This window comes from Lycium barbarum, chromosome 7, assembly GCF_019175385.1.
Source record: "Lycium barbarum isolate Lr01 chromosome 7, ASM1917538v2, whole genome shotgun sequence".
Classification (NCBI taxonomy): domain Eukaryota; kingdom Viridiplantae; phylum Streptophyta; class Magnoliopsida; order Solanales; family Solanaceae; genus Lycium; species Lycium barbarum.
The window spans coordinates 55,709,375-55,731,676 of record NC_083343.1 but is presented as its reverse complement, the minus strand read 5'-3'; the positions used below and the strand labels follow the sequence as shown (position 1 = coordinate 55,731,676).

The 22,302-nt window shown below is 38.3% G+C and overlaps 2 long non-coding RNA genes across 3 annotated transcripts; one reads left to right on the top strand and one right to left on the bottom strand.

Moving 5' to 3' along the window:
• Positions 1-957: 957 nt before the first annotated feature.
• Positions 958-3,373, bottom strand: LOC132602275 (uncharacterized). The gene is made up of 3 exons (XR_009567702.1): positions 3,273-3,373; positions 2,445-2,495; positions 958-1,085 (listed from the first exon to the last, which is right to left on the bottom strand). It is a non-coding gene; the product is annotated as an uncharacterized LOC132602275 (long non-coding RNA).
• Positions 3,374-16,869: 13,496 nt separating this feature from the next.
• LOC132603439 (uncharacterized) lies at positions 16,870-20,248 on the top strand. Of its 2 annotated transcripts, XR_009568303.1 has the most exons (3): positions 16,914-17,228; positions 19,616-19,780; positions 19,924-20,248. It is a non-coding gene; the product is annotated as an uncharacterized LOC132603439 (long non-coding RNA). The 2 variants fall into 2 exon arrangements; XR_009568302.1 differs by having other exon boundaries at positions 16,870-17,228; positions 19,616-20,248.
• The last annotated feature ends 2,054 nt before the right edge of the window (positions 20,249-22,302 follow it).

Sequence of the window (22,302 nt, the reverse complement as noted above, 5' to 3'; positions counted from 1 at the left end):
GATTTTATCAGACCTAGTACGTCATCGTGGGGAGTACCAGTGTTATTTGTAAGGAATAAAGATGGTTCGTTGTGGATGTGTATTGAATATAGATAGCTGAATAAGGTGACGATAAAGAACAAGTATTCAATTACGAGGATGATGATTTATTTGATCAGTTGCATCATGCCAGATGTTTCTTGAAGATAGACTTTTGGTCAAGTCACCATTAGGTTAGGGTCAGAGAGAAAGATATCCCGAAGACAACATTTAGGAAAAGATATGGTCATTTTGAGTTTCTTCTTATGTCTTTCGGGTTCACTAATGCGCCAACAGTGTTCATGGATTTGATGAACAACATATTCAGACCTTTCTTAGACTTGTTCGTGATTGTGTTTACAAATGACATCCTGGTTTATTCCTGATCAGAAGCTTAGCATGCAGGTCATTTGCGTACCGTACTTTCTTCAAGATCAGAAGATGTAGGTGAAGTTCTCTAAATGTGAGTTATGGCTGAACTTTTTGGCTTTCCTTGGGCATATTGTATCAGATGAGGGCATCAGAGTTGAAACTCAGAAGATAGAGGCCGTGAAGACATGGCTTAGACCCACGACACCAACGGAGGTTCGTAGGTTTTTGGGTTTGGCAGGGTATTACATGAGATTTGTAAAGGGCTTCCCTTCTGTTTTAGCACCACTGATGAAGCTGACTCAGAAGGTAGCTAAGTTCCACTGGACTGTCACACCCCGACCTTACTAGGGTGTGATGGGCAGCCGACCCTATATCTGGAGCCGAGCGAACTCGCTGACTCTTGTTACATACTTAACTTTCTTAGACTCTTATATCAATAAAAATGGAAAACATAGTAAAACTTTCAAGAGATTTTTTTTTCCATCGTACTCAAGTCAAACAGAATCTGCAATCACATGGACTTTATGATACAACATATTATCGACACTCTATACCCACGACTCTGCCTGCAAAGTCTCTAACATCAAACAAACATCATGGCTCAGACACTCTGACTCGGCAGCACTCCAGAACAAGTGGAGCCTGCCAACTCCGCTGGAACATCTTCTATGATAGCTGTGGCTCATCTGGTGTACCTGCGCGGCATGAACGCAGCCCCCGAAGAAGAGGGGTCAGTACGTGTAATGTACTGAGTATGTAAGGCATGAATAGTGACATAATAAAGGAATATACAGTATGATTAATAACGGAATAGACATATGGAGATTATCTTGGACAGAAGTAACCTGTACATATGAATGCCTTTCAGGCAGATGCCATGCATGCTTAGTCCCTTTTTCAGAAAAACAGTACTTCTTACTTACATGTACATAAAACAGAACATTTCAGAAAACGGAATCCTTTATTCATATTTACAGACGCCGAGTACATCGGCTCTCCCACCTCCCTCCCCAACAGTGTCCCAACATATTATATATAAATATATATATCACATATACAGACGCCGTATCCGGCTCTCCCATATCCCGCGTCCGGGATGAAATCCCGCTGAATCAGGTGGTGATATAACAGTGGCCCTTTCCCTTTTCCCCGTATACATATACATATACATATTCACATTCATATACATATGTCATACCATTGGCATGCATGAAAGCTCAAAGAAAGTCATGTGTCCATCGGAGTGACGGAAGGTCGGTAGCCTCCGATTACATTATGGAACAACCATAGTCTCTTTGTCTCACCTTGAAGGAACGAGTATTATGAGGCGAGACTACCAATGAAAAGTGTCATTATGAGGAAAACATCAAATAGGGTCATAGGTTACAGTTTCATATACATAGGACCTTTTAGAGTAGTCATTACCTGTAATAGAGTTGAGATATCAAGAATTAGTTTAACGTTTCCATATTTTCCTTTTCATAGCAGAACATTTTGCCAACACATCTACCGTAGGCATTTTCTCATCTTGGACTACATCGTTATCATTATAAGATCATATTCATCATCTTAGTCATGGAATCATCTTTGTCATACTTATCATAGGCATATTCCCTTTCTTAACATCATCATTATCATTGTCATCATAGAAGTATCCTCATTAGCATAGTTACAGTACTTGTCACTCGGTGAACGGGATAAGGATCAAAAGTTTTCTTTGGATTCTGCTTCAAAATAGATCAAACGGAACAATAAGGAAAATCCGGGGACCATGGGCCCACCTCGGGTCAAATGAGGCGGCGTACCAAATTTACATATGTTACATGTCATGGCGTTACTTGTGAGGGTTTTAGGGTAGTCGGGTCCTATTTATGCGAGTTCTGGAGGTTTAGGAAATTCTTCCAACATTTTGCACACTTTTTAGTTCAATTCTACTGATTGAAAAAGAGAAAACTTTAGGCGCGGATTCCGGAGGGTAGAGTTATTCCCGAGGCTCATATCCAACATATTCCGTCTAAGACATGCCATAGAAAGAAGGGTGAAGCCTTACATACCTTTTCTGCTTCTTATGCGACTCCAAATTCACGTTCCAAATCCGCCAAAATCTACAAATTGGTCATGTTTACCAAAACTTGATTAGAGCCTTTAGAAGTTGATTCTTTAAAGTAACACTTTGTCTGCCGAAATTTCGGCAGCATTTCCCCTGTAATTTGCCACCCCCGAAAATATGGCTCGGCCCAATTCAACAGCAACCCAACCAACAACCAAGCTATAACGTCAATAATCAATTCAAGAATACATTCTAACATTAAGCGCTCTTCCTACATAGTCCGACAACATTCACAATATTCACAATGATTTAATGCTACCCGAAAACTTCAACAAAAGTGTAACCACACATTTTTATTCTAGATTCATAACCCACATTAAAACCATGCATTGCTAACATCATATCCATACAAACATAAAGAAGCATACTAATATTACATCAACTTCTCCACCAATCTACAACCAATTTCCATTTCGTTCCAACCCTTTAAACCTTCATATAATATCATAGAATCCGCAACGACATCGACTAGAATATTACATGAAATCAATTCATCATAGCTTACCACACAATAACATTCTCGGCCACAACAACTACACCCCTATTTTCATGAATTTCCATCCTTTTCCATACATTGCAACAACAACTAACATACTACATAGAATTAATCCATTCTCTTCCAAATCACACTATGACCACACGGCCACAACTACATATACACGGACAACTATTCAACATCCATATTTTCATAATCTTCATGAGTTCCATTCACTCCCACACACCACAACATATACAACCATACATAAAATATAAAAGAAGATTAAGTTCTTACCCTTTTTCTTCAATTTCCCACTTGGCTAGAATGTTGATCTTGCAACAATAAATGTTCTACTTGTTCCAATGACCTCTTCTCCTTGCTAGGGACCTTCCAATTACTAGAGAGTAATTTTTGAGAAATTTTTCCAAGGTTCTTGTTACCTCCAAGCTTGGCCGAAATTGGCCCTTTGTTTTTCTTCCAAAGTGTCTTCTTTTTTCTTTGTTTCTTCAACTCTCCAAATTGATGAATTAGTCCTCTCCTTATATATATATATATATATATATATATATATATATAGTCTCCTCGAATCTTATGTGGCCACCTATCCATCTCTAGATTCTTCTTAATTTGGTGGCAAAGATGACTTATTTGTCATTTTTTTTTTCTAGAGTTTTCTTGAAATTTTAACAAAGAAGACTAATGTCTTCTTTGGCAAGCTTTGCCCCTTATGTTGTTATAATTTACCATTAGCCGTTATTAATTAATAAAAATGTGGACATATAGGGGCATGCCACACGGCCAAGGGCCCTTCAAGAACATTCTTGATATTTTTTGTGAAATTCCCATTTTGCCCTTAGTCCTTCGCAATATTTTCCATGAACCCTTTTCGTGAATTTTCTTTTTTACCCTTAGTCTTCCTCACTATTTCCATACTACCAATGTTCGTAAATAATATTCACAACAACTTATACATTATAATAAATTTTTGAAAATGGTCATTCCCTTTACTTCGTCACGACTACTTTGGGATATCCGAACGTACGAAAGAAGGGTGAAGCCTTACATACCTTTTCTGCTTCTTATGCGACTCCAAATTCACGTTCCAAATCCGCCAAAATCTACAAATTGGTCATGTTTACCAAAACTTGATTAGAGCCTTTAGAAGTTGATTCTTTAAAGTAACACTTTGTCTGCCGAAATTTCGGCAGCATTTCCCCTGTAATATGCCACCCCCGAGAATATGGCTCGGCCCAATTCAACAGCAACCCAACCAACAACCAAGCTATAACGTCAATAATCAATTCAAGAATACATTCTAACATTAAGCGCTCTTCCTACATAGTCCGACAACATTCACAATATTCACAATGATTTAATGCTACCCGAAAACTTCAACAAAAGTGTAACCACACATTTTTATTCTAGATTCATAACCCATATTAAAACCATGCATTGCTAACATCATATTCATACAAACATAAAGAAGCATACTAATATTACATGAACTTCTCCACCAATCTACAACCAATTTCCATTTCGTTCCAACCCTTTAAACCTTCATATAATATCATAGAATCCGCAACGACATCGACTAGAATATTACATGAAATCAATTCATCATAGCTTACCACACAATAACATTCTCGGCCACAACAACTACACCCCTATTTTCATGAATTTCCATCCTTTTCCATACATTGCAACAACAACTAACATACTACATAGAATTAATCCATTCTCTTCCAAATCACACTATGACCACACGGCCACAACTACATATACACGGACAACTATTCAACATCCATATTTTCATAATCTTCATGAGTTCCATTTACTCCCACACACCACAACATATACAACCATGCATAAAATATAAAAGAAGATTAAGTTCTTACCCTTTTTCTTCAATTTCCCACTTGGCTAGAATGTTGATCTTGCAACAATAATGTTCTACTTGTTCCAATGACCTCTTCTCCTTGCTAGGGACCTTCCAATTAGTAGAGAGTAATTTTTTGAGAAATTTTTCCAAGGTTCTTGTTTCCTCCAAGCTTGGCCGAAATTGGCCCTTTGTTTTTCTTCCAAAGTGTCTTCTTTTTTCTTTGTTTCTTCAACTCTCCAAATTGATGAATTAGTCCTCTCCTTTTATATATATATATATATATATATATATATAGTCTCCTCCAATATTATGTGGCCACCTATCCATCTCTAGATTCTTCTTAATTTGGTGGCAAAGATGACTTATTTGTCATTTTTTTTTCTAGAGTTTTCTTGAAAATTTAACAAAGAAGACTAATGTCTTCTTTGGCAAGCTTTGCCCCTTATGTTGTTATAATTTACCATTAGCCCTTATTAATTAATAAAAATATGGACATATAGGGGCATGCCACACGGCCAAGGGCCCTTCAAGAACTTTCTTGATATTTTTTGTGAAATTCCCATTTTGCCCTTAGTCCTTCGCAATATTTTCCATGAACCCTTTTCGCGAATTTTCTTTTTTACCCTTAGTCTTCCTCACTATTTGCATACTACCAATGTTCGTAAATAATATTCACAACAACTTATACATTATAATAAATTTTTGAAAATGGTCATTCCCTTTACTTCGTCATGACTACTTTGGGATATCCGAACGTACGAAATACGGGATATAACATCCTCCCTCCCTTTAGAACATTCATCCTCGAATGTTCAACTGGTCTTATGGAGTGTCATAATATTTCGGGAGGGTCCCTTTGTAGTCGTCCTTTCCTTCACGCTCACTCCTTATCCTTTACCTCATTCCTTTTATAATCTAACTTCTCGGTTTTTACATGAATCTTCTTCCCGTGTCGTGGATTTTCTACTTTGTTGGGCCAACGTATTATCCCTGTCTTTCTCAGATCATCTCTTTTCCTTTACTGTTTCGTGACCATATCTTAACAAAAGCCACACCTTTGGATTCTTACTACAATTCTTCTTCAGTCTCCTTTCGTACCTTCTTGATACAGGTGTACTTGTCTTTGACTTCATGTGTTGGTGCTCATTTCATTCATCGTTATTCCTTGTAAGCCTGATATGGCCTCCCCCCCCCCCCCCCCCTTTAAGGGGTTCCTTATATGCTGATAGTCCTTTATGAAGTCTTCGCTTATACCTTATTTCTCACCTCCTTTTCCAACTTTTTGCCTACATATCGAAAACTTCTTATCTTAAGCTCTTCTTTTACTTCCTGTCTAGGTCCTCATTTGTCCACATTTCCATGCCTTTCTATCCTTTATTCGTCCTTTCACTTGCTCAGCTCTCTTGCTCGTAATATTTTCTTAACTACGTGTTCGTATTGTAGTTGTGCGTCCATATTGCTTAAACGTTCCGTTACTCTCTTAAACCTCTAAGCATATTACTATGGCTACATACTTGTACTTTTACAGATCTGTCACCTCAACACCATCACCATCCTGAGAATTCCTTTTCTTACTTCACATTCCTCTACCCTGGTCACCATTCTCTTAGACCTACTTGTTGAAATCAACTCTCAACCGCTCCACATTTCTCCTTGTTTCCTTTTACCTCACTCTATCTCGTCTCACATGCCTACTTGAATTTTCATCCTAGTGGTCTCGTACTTTTACCATTAATTTCTCGCGGGGGTTTCACTTACTAAGGTTTTCTTAACTTTCCCCTTTTCCGACATTTAAGCTTCCTATCTTCCATTTAATCACACTCTCTTTCTTTTCCGAGTATCGTTATATTGGAATTTCCGACCTCAACCTATAGTAAAATAATAACAGTTCACTCGCCGCACTTGTACCATTTATTCTTGTTGTCACTCGTACTTCGGCACCATTGCGTAATCAATACCTTTCCTCCCGTAGTCTCAGTTTTTGGGGCTCGCACGCCACCGATACAGTCGTGTACGGGATATCTTATACATTCATATATACATACATATTCACTGTCAACTAGTTCACCAAATACTTCCAAGCGCTGTTCAAGCCTATCCTAATCCCGGGACTGTGGTGCACTTTCTGTCCTTTCACCGAGCTAGTCTGCTTTGTTTCACGCGTCTTCTTATGGTTTCCAACCGTCCCATATACTATAGTTTTCCTTAGGTTACTCTATCTACTCATTTGTCTCTTATGTCCGCATATGTAGAATTTCCTGTAAACTTCCCAGGGGGTCACCCATCATGGAATTGCTCCCACCTGAGCACGCTTAACCTCAAGACTTCACTGGAATTCGATGTCTTAATGCTGATATTTTCACGTCCGCTTCCTCACATGACCTTTATTACATATTCTGAAGCAAACCGAAGTATTACAAGCTCCGGGACATTTCCGTAACACGTCCGTTCTTTCTTAATTACCATTTTACCCTTCTTGGTTCCCATTGTTCACTTTTCACCTGTGTGTATGGCTACCTCCTGTCCTGGACTTCCAGATTCCCGATGATAGCGATCCCACCTTCGTCGCCACGTCCAAGGCCATAACCTTTCTGAACTAACGCATTTCAATTATTACCTATTCACAGTATCTCTTTGCCATACCTCTTCCTGTGGGACGTACCCGTTCTGGCAGAACCTCTTTTACTGTTTCTATTATTCAAAACCTGCATGCGGCTAATGTCATCAAGGCCTCACAGAACGTACGACTATATGGCACATTCCCGCCATCCAATACTTCCAGTTCAGGTAACAGAACAATTACGTCGGGACTTACCTTCATAAGCTTCCGCAGCCTTGCTCGTTTTCTTTCGTTATACATATAGCTCATATAGGGAAACCTTATTCCTTATGACTTGGCTCTATCGCACGATCTAAGACAGAAAGAAGGTCAATATTTCCTAGATGTCCCGCAGCCTCCTATTTATAAATGTGGCCGGCTTCACACCCATAAACAGGACTCTACTGGACACGACTTTGCAGACAACCCCTTGGACCGACCTGCTCTTATACCACTTTGTCACACCCCGACCTTACTAGGGTGTGATGGGCACCCGACCCCATATCTGGAGCCGAGCGAACCCGCTGACTCTTGTTACATACTTAACTTTCTTAGACTCTTATATCAATAAAAATGGAAAACATAGTAAAACTTTCAAGAGATTTTTTTTTCCATCGTACTCAAGTCAAACAGAATCTGCAATCACATGGACTTTATGATACAACATATTATCGACACTCTATACCCACGACTCTGTCTTCAAAGTCTCTAACATCAAACAAACATCATGGCTCAGACACTCTGACTCGGCAACACTCCAGAACAAGTGGAGCCTGCCAACTCCGCTGGAACATCTTCTATGATAGCTGTGGCTCATCTGGTGTACCTGCGCGGCATGAACGCAGCCCCCGAAGAAGAGGGGTCAGTACGAGTAATGTACTGAGTATGTAAGGCATGAATAGTGACATAATAAAGGAATATACAGTATGATTAATAACGGAATAGACATATGGAGATTATCTTGGACAGAAGTAACCTGTACATATGAATGCCTTTCAGGCAGATGCCATGCATGCTTAGTCCCTTTTTCAGAAAAACAGTACTTCTTACTTACATGTACATAAAACAGAACATTTCAGAAAACGGAATCCTTTATTCATATTTACAGACGCCGAGTACATCGGCACTCCCACCCCCCTCCCCAACAGTGTCCCAACATATTATATATAAATATATATATCACATATACAGACGCCGTATCCGGCTCTCCCATATCCCGCGTCCGGGATGAAATCCAACTGAATCAGGTGGTGATATAACAGTGGCCCTTTCCCTTTTCCCCGTATACATATACATATACATATTCACATTCATATACATATGTCATACCATTGGCATGCATGAGAGCTCAAAGAAATTCATGTGTCCATCAAAGTGACGGAAGGTCGGTAGCCTCCGATTACATTATGGAACAACCATAGTCGCTTTGTCTCACCTTGAAGGAACGAGTATTATGAGGCGAGACTACCAATGAAAAGTGTCATTATGAGGAAAACATCAAATAGGGTCATAGGTTACAGTTTCATATACATAGGACCTTTTAGAGTAGTCATTACCTGAAATAGAGGTGAGATATCAAGAATTAGTTTAACGTTTCCATATTTTCCTTTTCATAGCAGAACATTTTGCTAACACATCTACCGTAGGCATTTTCTCATCTTGTACTGCATCGTTATCATTATAAGATCATATTCATCATCTTAGTCATGGAATCATCTTTGTCATACTTATCATAGGCATATTCCCTTTCTTAACATCATCATTATCATTGTCATCATAGAAGTATCCTCATTAGCATAGTTACAGTACTTGTCACTCGGTGAACGGGATAAGGATCAAAAGTTTTCTTTGGATTCTGCTTCAAAATAGATCAAACGGAACAATAAGGAAAATCCGGGGACCATGGGCCCACCTCGGGTCAAATGAGGCGGCGTACCAAATTTACATATGTTACATGTCATGGCGTTACTTGTGAGGGTTTTAGGGTAGTCGGGTCCTATTTATGCGAGTTCTGGAGGTTTAGGAAATTCTTCCAACATTTTGCACACTTTTTAGTTCAATTCTACTGATTGAAAAAGAGAAAACTTTAGGCGCGGATTCCGGAGGGTAGAGTTATTCCCGAGGCTCATATCCAACATATTCCGTCTAAGACATGCCATAGAAAGAAGGGTGAAGCCTTACATACCTTTTCTGCTTCTTATGCGACTCCAAATTCACGTTCCAAATCCGCCAAAATCTACAAATTGGTCATGTTTACCAAAACTTGATTAGAGCCTTTAGAAGTTGATTCTTTAAAGTAACACTTTGTCTGCCGAAATTTCGGCAGCATTTCCCCTGTAATTTGCCACCCCCGAAAATATGGCTCGGCCCAATTCAACAGCAACCCAACCAACAACCAAGCTATAACGTCAATAATCAATTCAAGAATACATTCTAACATTAAGCGCTCTTCCTACATAGTCCGACAACATTCACAATATTCACAATGATTTAATGCTACCCGAAAACTTCAACAAAAGTGTAACCACACATTTTTATTCTAGATTCATAACCCACATTAAAACCATGCATTGCTAACATCATATCCATACAAACATAAAGAAGCATACTAATATTACATCAACTTCTCCACCAATCTACAACCAATTTCCATTTCGTTCCAACCCTTTAAACCTTCATATAATATCATAGAATCCGCAACGACATCGACTAGAATATTACATGAAATCAATTCATCATAGCTTACCACACAATAACATTCTCGGCCACAACAACTACACCCCTATTTTCATGAATTTCCATCCTTTTCCATACATTGCAACAACAACTAACATACTACATAGAATTAATCCATTCTCTTCCAAATCACACTATGACCACACGGCCACAACTACATATACACGGACAACTATTCAACATCCATATTTTCATAATCTTCATGAGTTCCATTCACTCCCACACACCACAACATATACAACCATACATAAAATATAAAAGAAGATTAAGTTCTTACCCTTTTTCTTCAATTTCCCACTTGGCTAGAATGTTGATCTTGCAACAATAAATGTTCTACTTGTTCCAATGACCTCTTCTCCTTGCTAGGGACCTTCCAATTACTAGAGAGTAATTTTTGAGAAATTTTTCCAAGGTTCTTGTTACCTCCAAGCTTGGCCGAAATTGGCCCTTTGTTTTTCTTCCAAAGTGTCTTCTTTTTTCTTTGTTTCTTCAACTCTCCAAATTGATGAATTAGTCCTCTCCTTATATATATATATATATATATATATATATATATATAGTCTCCTCGAATCTTATGTGGCCACCTATCCATCTCTAGATTCTTCTTAATTTGGTGGCAAAGATGACTTATTTGTCATTTTTTGTTTCTAGAGTTTTCTTGAAATTTTAACAAAGAAGACTAATGTCTTCTTTGGCAAGCTTTGCCCCTTATGTTGTTATAATTTACCATTAGCCGTTATTAATTAATAAAAATGTGGACATATAGGGGCATGCCACACGGCCAAGGGCCCTTCAAGAACATTCTTGATATTTTTTGTGAAATTTCCATTTTGCCCTTAGTCCTTCGCAATATTTTCCATGAACCCTTTTCGTGAATTTTCTTTTTTACCCTTAGTCTTCCTCACTATTTCCATACTACCAATGTTCGTAAATAATATTCACAACAACTTATACATTATAATAAATTTTTGAAAATGGTCATTCCCTTTACTTCGTCACGACTACTTTGGGATATCCGAACGTACGAAATACGGGATATAACATGGACAAACACCTGTGAGCGGAGGTTTTAGGGGTTGAAGGACATATTGACTTAGGCATCAGTTCTGACACTCCCACAGAGATTCGAGGGATATGCTGTTTATTGTGACGCTTCAGGCATCGGATTGGGTTGTGAATTGATACAACATGGTAAGGTAATTGCTTATGCTTCTAGGCAGCTCAGGAAGCACAAGAAGAATTACCCGACCCATGACCTGAATTTAGCTGCCGTTATTCATGCCCTTAAGATCTAGAGACATTAGTTATATGGTTTCTTGCGGATATCTATACAGATCATAAGAGTCTTCAATATATCATTAAGTAGAAGGTGTTAAATCTGTGGTAGAAGCGGTGATTAGAACTGCTGAAAGATTATGATATTCATATTATGTACCATCCAGGGAACGCAAATATAGTAGCTGATTCTCTCAGCCGCAGATCTATGGGTAGCTTGTCATATTTGCAGGCTGAGAAAAGAGAGTTGGATCATGAACTTGATCAGTTAGTCGGCTTGGGAGTCAGATTGATAGACTCAAGGGATGCAGGAGTTACTATCCAAGAAACAACAATATCATCCTTAGTAGCCGAGGTGAAAAAAGCGTAAGGATGAAGATCCTTTATTGACCCATTATAGAGAAACAGCTCCGCTGAAGGAGAAGTCACCATTCGAGATCATAGGACAGAGTCCTTAAGTATCGAGGCAGATTGTGTGTTCTCGATGTTGCAGGGTTACGCCAGCAGATTATAGCGGAGGCTCATTATTCCTGCTATTCTATTCATCCAGGATCGGTGAAAATGTACTAAGACATTAGGGAGATTTATTAGTGGAATGGTATGAAGAAGGAGATAGCCGAGTTCATAGCCACTGTCCCAATTCTTAGCAAGTAAAGGTTGAGCACCAGATGCCTTGTGGGTTGTTGCAGGATATAGACATACCAACTTAGAAACAGGAGATGATTAATATGGATTTCATTACAGTTTTACCCCGATCTCAGCGTAAGTTTGACTGTATTTGGGTGATTGTTGATAGGCTGACAGAATCAGTACATTTTCTGCCAGTCAGGACTACTTATACTGCTGAGGAGTATGCGAGGTTATGTATAAGAGAGATAGTATGCCTCCATGGTGTCCCAGTATCTATTATCTCAGATAGAGGTGCACAGTTCACAGCTTGCTTCTGGATGTCTTTCCAGAAGGGATTGGGGACACAGGTAAATCTTAGTACAATTTCCCATCCCCAGACATACGGACAGGCCGAGCGCACTATTTAGACGCTCTAGGATATATTATGAGCATGTGTGTTGGATTTCAAAGGTAGCTGAGATGGCCACTTGTGCTTATTGAGTTTGCGTACAATAACAATTATCATTTTAGTATTCAAATGGCCCCGTATGAGGCCTTTTATAGGCAGAAGTGTAGATCCCTTATTTGACTGTTCGAGGTTAGAGAATCCAGACTATTAGGGCCTGACTTGGTCCAGCAGGCGGTAAAGAAAGTTAAGCTCACACAGGAGAGATTATTAGAAGCTTAGAGTGGTCAGAAGTCTTGTGCCGATAATCAACGATGAGACTTAGAGTTCCAAGTAGATGACTAGGTGTTCTTGAAGGTGTCGCCAATGAAAGGCGTCATGACATTTGGTAAGAAGGGCAAGCTTAGCCCTAGGTACATCAGGCCTTACAAGATTGTGCGTAGAGTAGGCCAAGTAGCCTATGAGTTAGACCTAACTTCAAACTTAGAGTCTGTACATTCTGTCACGACCCAACCCCGTAGGCCGTGACTAGTGCCCGAACTGGGCACCCGAACACACTCATCAAATCCGAATCACATACAGATAGCGTATACGGGCACAAATATCACACGCTGCCTCAAATTATATCAAACTGTCTCAGACACATTTCAAACACAACCATATATGTACATATATATCAGAAGTCGACAAGGCTATCAAATGGCGCAACAGCCCAAAACATATACAAATGCACGCCGACAAGGCTGCCATGGCAAGTGGGATCATACAAACACACCCGTACAGAAGTAGGCACAAAACCCACATATACGTCTACAGACCTCTAAACAGACAGACCAAATCATATGGCGGGACAGGGCCCCGCCGTACCCCTGAACAAATACATACATATGCAACGAACGAAGATATATACCAAAATGTAGGCTCCGGAATAAGAGGAGCACTCCAAAAAGCAGAAGAGGGTATCCTAAACGGCTGGATCACCAAACTGTGCGTCTGCACCTGCGGGCATGAAACGCAGCCCCCCGAAGAAAGGGGGTCAGTACGAAATATGTACTGAGTATGCAAAGCAGAAGATACAGAAAACAAATCTGAGGCATAAACGAAATAGAAGTACAGAACATAAGTGCAAACCCAAAATATCAAAATGTTTACTCTCAAAATATAAGTCATGCATAGGGCACAGAGAATATGGTCGCCCGCCCGTCGATGGCGCCATAACACAACATAACACCAGAAGGTTCAAATCTCCGTATCCCCGTCACACATCATAACACAGCATAACGCCATACACAGCATAACGCCAAATATAAGTGGAACCCGGCCCTCTAGCGAGTGGCTCGGTGAACCATCAACACAGCATAACACCGGAATATATCAAAGTGCGCACGACAACAGAACCGGCCCGGGATCCGGTGAAAGATATAACAGAACGCACGAGCAGAGTCGTGAGTAACCATATGCATAAAATCATTATCATGGACTCAAATATAAGTAAAATGACCATACTTGGAAATCGAAATAATAGTCATACCAAATTATTTCAAAAGTCTTCCGAATTACATAAAGGAAAGTCGCGGGACCCACGGACGAGTATCGACCCGAGCTGGGCCCGCCTATGGAGAACATACTCATCATACGCCATACAAACTCCTACGAAGATATCGAAGCAATCCGAGCCTTTATGTGAAAGATATGGCGTCCATAATTACGGAATTCTTTAAAACAAAACTTTTTGTGAAACATTTGGAAATCAGTTATTTTAAAGACATAAGGATTCATATTTCATCACATCAAACATACGAGTGCCAAGAAATATATAAGAGTCATAACGTACTCGGATTGCGAATTTAGAATTTCCTCGAGGCTCGTGATATAACCTATGTATAACTAAGGCATGCCAAAAGAAGGAAGGTTTGAGCTTTACATACCTCGTACGCACTCCAAGCTAGCCCAACTCAAGCTAATCCCAACCTACGCCTCGGGCTCTCCAAGTTCTACAAATATGCCAACGAATATCAAACATTAGCCATAGGCACTTAGGCGATTTACTCCAAACTAATACTCAAGTCTACAGAAATTTGGGCAGCATTTCCCCTGTAAAAAGGCCAACCCCGAGAATTTAACTCGGCCAAATCAACAATCACAACAACAATAACCAACCTAACAACCCCAATGACCAATCCGAAAGGCAATATAACATTAATAGCTCTCTTTTTCATCATTCAATAACATTCATAATATTCAATTCGACGGCTTACATTCAAGCCACATCACCGCTCATACATTCAATTTCCAACCCGAACCCATACCAACAATATTCAAGGACATTTTAAACAATTTACACAATATTTCCAACAATCCAACAATCGCTCCAATTTTTCCGAAAACAGTCCCAAACCCGAGAACCTCGCTGTACACACTTCCGACTTTCGAATCATGATTTGCACCACCAATCCACATTCTAACAATGCTATTCTCATGAAAATAAAAGTTGCATTAATTGCACATAATTCTCCAAATCAGTCCACAACACTTACCATATCAACTTGCGACATTAAACTCTCATTTCCAACATAAAAGTCATCACAACAACCACTAAAACACTAAGCGACATTAATGCGTTCTTTGGCATATAGTATGACCCACATTCGGCTATTACCACACATGCATATATTAGTGATTCTTAGCCATCCTACACACTACAACAATCAAACGTGCTACATAAGATCAATTCATCACCTCCACACCACACAACATACACACATCTCACACGGCTAACACACCAAGCACACGACCCATTTCCAACATACCCTATCTCATGATTTTCGTCCATTTTAGCATACTACAACATGCATACAACATTTATGACACATAAAACAAGATCAAATCTTACCTTTCTTCTTCAACTCCACACTTTGTCTAGGGTTTGCGATCTACTAAACGGATGGCTTGATCGCTCCAACAACACTTCCACGTTACTTAGGGACCTTCAATTAGTGGATTTGCACCAAAGAAATATTTTTGGAAGGGATGAAATTGGAGTTGGTTTTCTCTTGTTCTTGACCGAGAGGGGTGTTGAAGTTGTTCTTCAACTTCTTGATTTCTTCTAAGTGTTGAAATGATAAGAGATGACTTAGAAGTCATCTTTTAAGCCTCCACATAAATTCTCCATGTGTCCATGGCCCACACATGAGTTGGACCAATTAAAATTGGCCACAAAGTGTGGGACTACTTGCATGATTTTCAACTTCCAATTATGTGACTTTTGGTCCCAACTTTTCCTAAGTGTTCCATGCTAACAATTTCATGAACAACTTATGTCTCAAAATAAAATCGAAGGTCAAAAGTCTCGACTTCAAGTCCCGGAATGGTCTTGGCCCTAACTTATCATAGTTAATCCGGATTGTCCCAATGTATAAAATACGGGACGTAACACATTCAGTCTTCCATGTATCCATGCTTCTTAAGTGCATCGGAGACCCTTCCAAAGTCATACCTATAGTTGATGTTCAGGTTACAGAGTAGTTATCATATGAGGAAGTTCTTGCTAGACCGCTAGGTTTGTAGATTGCGAACAAAAGATGTAGTGTTCATAAAAGTGCTCGAGAGGAATAGGAATGTAGAAGAGATTACTTGGAAAGCCGAGGAAGATATGATATGTAGATACCCCTATTTGTTTCCGACCCTAGAGCAGGTCCAGGCCATGATACCATCATCTTTAGGTAACCACTATATTGTCAGTTACTTTCATTCGTGTGAGGTTGAATTGATTGTTGTAGCCCTATGTGGCATTATATTGTGTTATTGGGCTGCATGACAGGTGGGTAGCCGTATAATTATGGAGAAGACTCTATCAAAAATTTTATGGACTTTTGAGAGTTTAACATTCGAGGATGAATGTTTCTGAGGAGAGAAGGATGTTACACCTCGTACTTTCGTACGTTGAGTTCCATCATGAGTTGGTCGTCGTAGATTTTGAGAGGATAGTATAATTTAGGTTTCTTGAGAATAGACATGTCCATTTTGAGTATACGGGGGTTTAAGTTTAAGTTTGGTATGCTTTGGAAGGATTAGAGGTTAAATGAATCGAAGAGAATACGTTTCGTCCAAGTTTCATCTCGAAGGTGGGATATATGGACCATATATTGGATTTGCAAACCGTATATTGGATGAATGAACCATATGTTGGACGAACCCACACTATATTATGATAACAGTGGGGGTGCGCTACTATTGGTGATTTACGGCCCAAACACTACAAGAAAAAGGCTTATCTGCGACCAACATTTAACGACGGGATAAAAATTCGGTCCCTAAAAGTACACATAGGGATGAGATAATAATCTGGTCCATAATTGTGTACTTTATAGAATGTACTAAATCTAGTTCTAAAAAAATCAGTAACTGGTCCCAAATCGCAATTCATTATTTGGGCCTTGAGCGCCAAAGAGGAGCGGCAAATGAAATAGAGTACCAAAACATTGAGAACTTAAAAACCTTTTTTCCTTGAAAACATAGTTGCCAAATGAAATATAATAAAACTAAAACATTCTAAAAATTAAAAACACTTATTTGTTTTATGGAAACACCAGCAGGTCTACCAATCTCTAAGCCCTAATCTCCAGTAACCAAGGTTGTCGCATGTTTATACCCAGATATGCTCGAGTGCTTTGGCCATTTTCCTTACAACTTGGGTGCTTTCTCTTGGGGCATGTACTAAGTTGGCGTAGGAAATAGGAAGCGTAGGTATGAAACTTTTTTTGTTTGTGAAAATAACATCAGGGTATGTTGATTTGTGTCTGATTTGATCTAGGTATGTCTTAATTTTTGTTGTTTGGGTAAAGATGTTTATTTTTTTGTTCCTCTTTCGATGATGTGAGTGATAGTTGATTGTGATTCTTGGTAAACCCTAAAAATGTTCTTAAAATTGTTGTGCATTGGTTGATTTGAGTTGGTTAAGAATTCAACTTCTTCTTTTTTTTCCTTCTATTTATTTGATGAAAGTAGTGAAATTTGACACTTCATCTGAATTGGTAAGTGAATAGATTCAATAAAGGGTTTAAACATGTGCTGGTGCTGTTGAAATTAGTCACTGGTATTGTATGGAGATGTTGATTGGGAGACATCTCGCTCTAGATTTGATGGGATTGAAGTTTATCTGTGTATGATTCATGGTGTTTTCAAGGATATTTGGTAACTAGAATAGTGGGTTTCGACTTTTTCCTTAGATTAGCTTTTCCTTTAAATGAATTTGCTTTCTGAATGAACAGACTGTTGATTTATTCCTGTTTTTGTTTTCTTGATATGTGTGTGTGTGTGTTTTAGTAGAAAGATTTTGTAGATAGATTTAGTTCTTAATCTGATGAGATAATCTATATGGGTGTTGGCGAAAATAGTGATCTTTATGGGTTCTTTGTGATTACTTCTGCTTGAAATCTTGTGAGATTATGGTTGATCTTATGCAACAAAAGTGCCACTGTTTTTTGGACATAGCTGATGTCTCCTGAAAAGGAAAACATTTTTTCAATCAGAAAAATTAAATCCAGAGATTAGACAACAAAAGCATACTGCATACAAATCAGTCTTCAGACTCTTCCACTTTTTTGTCCTGCTATGTTATCAACTATAGCTGTTTACATCTTCCTTATATTCAACATCCACCTTCTTCAATTGCTAATTTTGTTTCTCCTCGACTGAATATACAACTTTCCAGATGTTGGTCGAGAATTGCGTGCAAATGGTTCTTTTACTTGATTTTGAACATTTTGTCGATAAGCTGACTCTGAACATTAATAGCAACTCTTTCTGGATGAGAAATTCAGTTGTTCTCCTTCAAATATTTAGTTTCAGCTATTATTATGCTGCTCTCACTTAGGATATGGGACCAGTCTCATTCTGTTGGTTTTCATTTTTTAGGCCCATTCTTCTTGTCCTAAAGCCAAATTAGTTAGAACTTTGATACGCTTAGTGTTTGATAAAATGTCCAAAACAACTGAGAATTCATGGACTAGATTTACGGCTTTTAAGTATGTAGTATACAACCAATGCCTAATGCAACCCCACAAGTGGGGTATTTAAGTATGCAGTGTATTCTTTTTTAAATAATTGCGTCAAGTTAGAATTGAATAACCAAATTGGGACAGAGGAGAAAATTTTCCAAGTAAACATCTAAATAGTAGACTTCTATCTAACACAAACATTGTGCTTGGCAGAATCACCAAAAGAAATTGAGTACTCAAGGATCCATATTTGATGATAAAGTTACCAGTGCAAACATAATAATTGCGGCATTTACTGGTGTTGGACCCTGTAATTCATATTATTTGTGTACAAATATAAACATGATATGAGATTTTCCTTGTCATAATCTGTTCACTGTTTACCATTGCATCTCTGAGTTTGTCTATGCAACAATAATATCTACTACTCACTGCTAGATCTGGTCAACACAAGCCCAATGGGATCAGTTTGGTTGCTAGGTTTCATAAACAGAAGCAGGTCCCTTTTTCCTCAGACATGGTCCTTTAGGTACTTTTAGTTAAATTTGAGTGAACTGCCTCATTTAAAAGTTTAAACTGTACATAGAGAGGGAAACACTGTTATTTTTGTATATAATTATCTCTTAACACTTCCCTTCTGAAATGATTTCCTGAACTTCATCTTATTATTTTATAGTAAAATATAGTACCTTAGTAATATCAGAATCTGGAGTTGTCATGATATGTTATATGAACTTAACATGCAAATTCCTCCGAAAGATTAAAAGGAAAAAGAAGTTCATTAACAAAAGCAACAAGACATGTACCTAAACCACAACTACAAAAAACTGTTATGGTAGTCTTTCAAAAGCTTTAGCAGACTCATAATATGGATTAAGTTAGTAGAACTTATCCACTTTCTTGCTAGCTTTAGTCCTACTCTTACACTCTTGGTTTAAATTAATTGTGACATTTGCACTGTTCTTGATTTAGTGCTTAGTACAGTTATGCATATGAATATATGTAGAAATGCGTAACTGCACCTACATCTTCAAACTAAGTGCATTTAGTAGGTTTCCTTTTCTGATCAATTCTATCAATTTTTTTGGCTGAACTATAAGATACAAGTTATATATATTTTTTCTTAATTTACAGCTAATGTAACAATTTACAGCGTGTAATGTTGAGCTCCGCACTTGATAAAAGATTGGTCCTGGATTTTTAAATGATGAAGATATTTTTCCTCGCTGGCCATCAGGGACAAAGTGGTAAGATCATGATCCGCAGGGGAACAGATCACTCATTCTTCCATTGGGACAGGTACACGAACGATTTGAATTTTTTATCTTTTGGTTAGTTTAGTATGTTAAGGTCATGCAGCTCTTAGGATAATCTATGATATTTTCCCTGCCAGTTATTGCAGAATATGTATTACACTATTGGTATTTGTTTGCTTTTTGAAGGTACAACAACCTTCTCCCACTTTGCTGTTTTTGGAAGAGCAAAGCTCTCACTATCAAGTTGGGGATTAAGCTGGTACTCATAGCAATGATTAATTAAGCATGCTGAGTGATGTGCTTGAAAATGCAAATACTTCCTAAGTATATTTTTTATTACATAATTGTAGTGTTTATAGTATTCAAGTACGATTGAGCTAAATAGTGCTAGGGACGTAGAATGTAGTTGTGTTATCTTTTGTGCTTATCATACATAAAAATGGCATATTATGCATCCATGCCCTTAATATGCATATATCTACGTAGTAGTGTTTGGGTAATGGTTATCTAATCTATTTTGATTTCAATGTGGATCAGTGTTGATTTCATGGTTCGGTAACTATTTTGATATACTTAATGCCAGAATAATGAAGATTAATGTTATTAAATGCATACAGGAGCCTATTTTATTCCTTCTATAATTCTGATTATCTTTGTTTATTACAGTGGTAGAAGTTTGATGACTTCCCATAATTTTACGAATGATGAATGAATCAACTTCCTGTAAATTATAAAACTAATAATACCATAGCGAAAGTGATAGAGCATTAGTGTTGAGCACGGGCCATGCCCATCTAGTATTCTACAAATAGAATATTAAGGAAGTGAGACTAGGAATCTTTCTTCTCTCTTCGTGTAGCAAGAGTAAAGTAAGAAGAACTGATGGAACTGATCTCCTTCCTCTTATTAGAGAGCATCAAAAGCCTCTTTCAGATATCAAAATGCACTCCTCTTTTTATGGTTGTGCATATGTGCAAAAATTACCGTTCATAGGATTAAGTAATGAATTTATCTGAAGATTGATGGAAAAAATGAATTTTATGACAGCAATATCTGGTAATTATTTTAGTGATATAAGGCTTTTTTATAAAAATGTAATCGATCGAATCTTTCAGGATCCTTACATGTTTGAGTAGTGGAAAATTCAATCAGCATTCTCCCATTCTCCTAATTTAAGAGACCTAATTTGTTTGTCCATAATTATTATTGTGAGAGTTGCTTTCTTTCATCAATTACTATACATGAGAGGTGACACTTCTTCAAAGGCTGAATTATCGTCTGAGCTGCGTTCTTGTTATCACGATCCAAACCGATGAGCCGTGATGAGTGCCCGACCACTACTGACCAATCACCCCTATACTCGTACCTACTTCTCACTGATTAACCTGGTGGCCCATATATAACTCATAACTGAACTATACCGTCTCCGGTAGAGTTAACACGAATTTTGCATCGAAAACTCACAACCCGTACATACATATATTTAAACAATCATGCGTACCAAGGATAACAGTGTAGGCCGACTAGGCCACTACATATGAAGTACAACAAAATAAAAGCTGACATAGCTAAACAATACTCCTACTATACACAACTGTCTACAGACCTCTATGGAATATGAGCTGTAGGGAGGACACGACAAGGCCCTGTCATACCCATATATCTACATGTCATGATAGCATACCAAAAAGGGCTGCAGCACCGAACCAAATAGAGCGCACTGACTGCAGCTTAGTGGAGGTCCTACTCGGCTGGATCGTCTGGCTGACTACCTGAACCTACGAGCATGAACGCAGCGCCCACACGAAAGGACATTAGTACGAATAGTGTACTGAGTATGTAAGGTATGAATAAAAACATAATAAGAAATATGAAACATAACATGAGATAAAGATGGCCTGTACCTCCAATTGCCTCTTAAGGCAGATATCATGCATGCTTAGCCTTTTCACAAAAACATTTCTCATACATATATAAAATAGTATGAGATAAAGATGGCCTTATGCATGAGATAAAGATGGCCTGTAATAGTAGTGCTGCGGAACAATCATCATCGCTATATCTCACCTTGAAGGAACAACTATCATAAGGTGAGGTCAACAACAATGGATGAAATCAAGAAAATCATGAAAGATACTCAATGATCTCATGATAGTATTAAAACCATAACTTTGGAGTTTCTAGAAATAAGATCATCACAATCATCATCATCATTATCATCGTAAAAGCATACTCATATTTAGCATCATAAGACTCTAAGAATCATAAATCTCTAGCTTTTGGATATAAGGACACTATGGAAGACATGTATAGATTCACAAGAAAGGAATCATGCCTTTAGAAAGAAAGGGACTAGCCTTAATGTACCTTTCGGTCTCCTTGGCCACTCAATGTTTATCCCTCCAAGATCATAAATCTACATGTAAACCATTCATACTTTTGTTAGGCTCAATGCCATACGCCCATCTTAAGCCTTAAATTTAATTCCATTTAGAATCTACCGAAATTCGAGCAGCATCTCCCCTGTTTATATGCCTAGCCCGAATTCACAATCCAACAACCAAC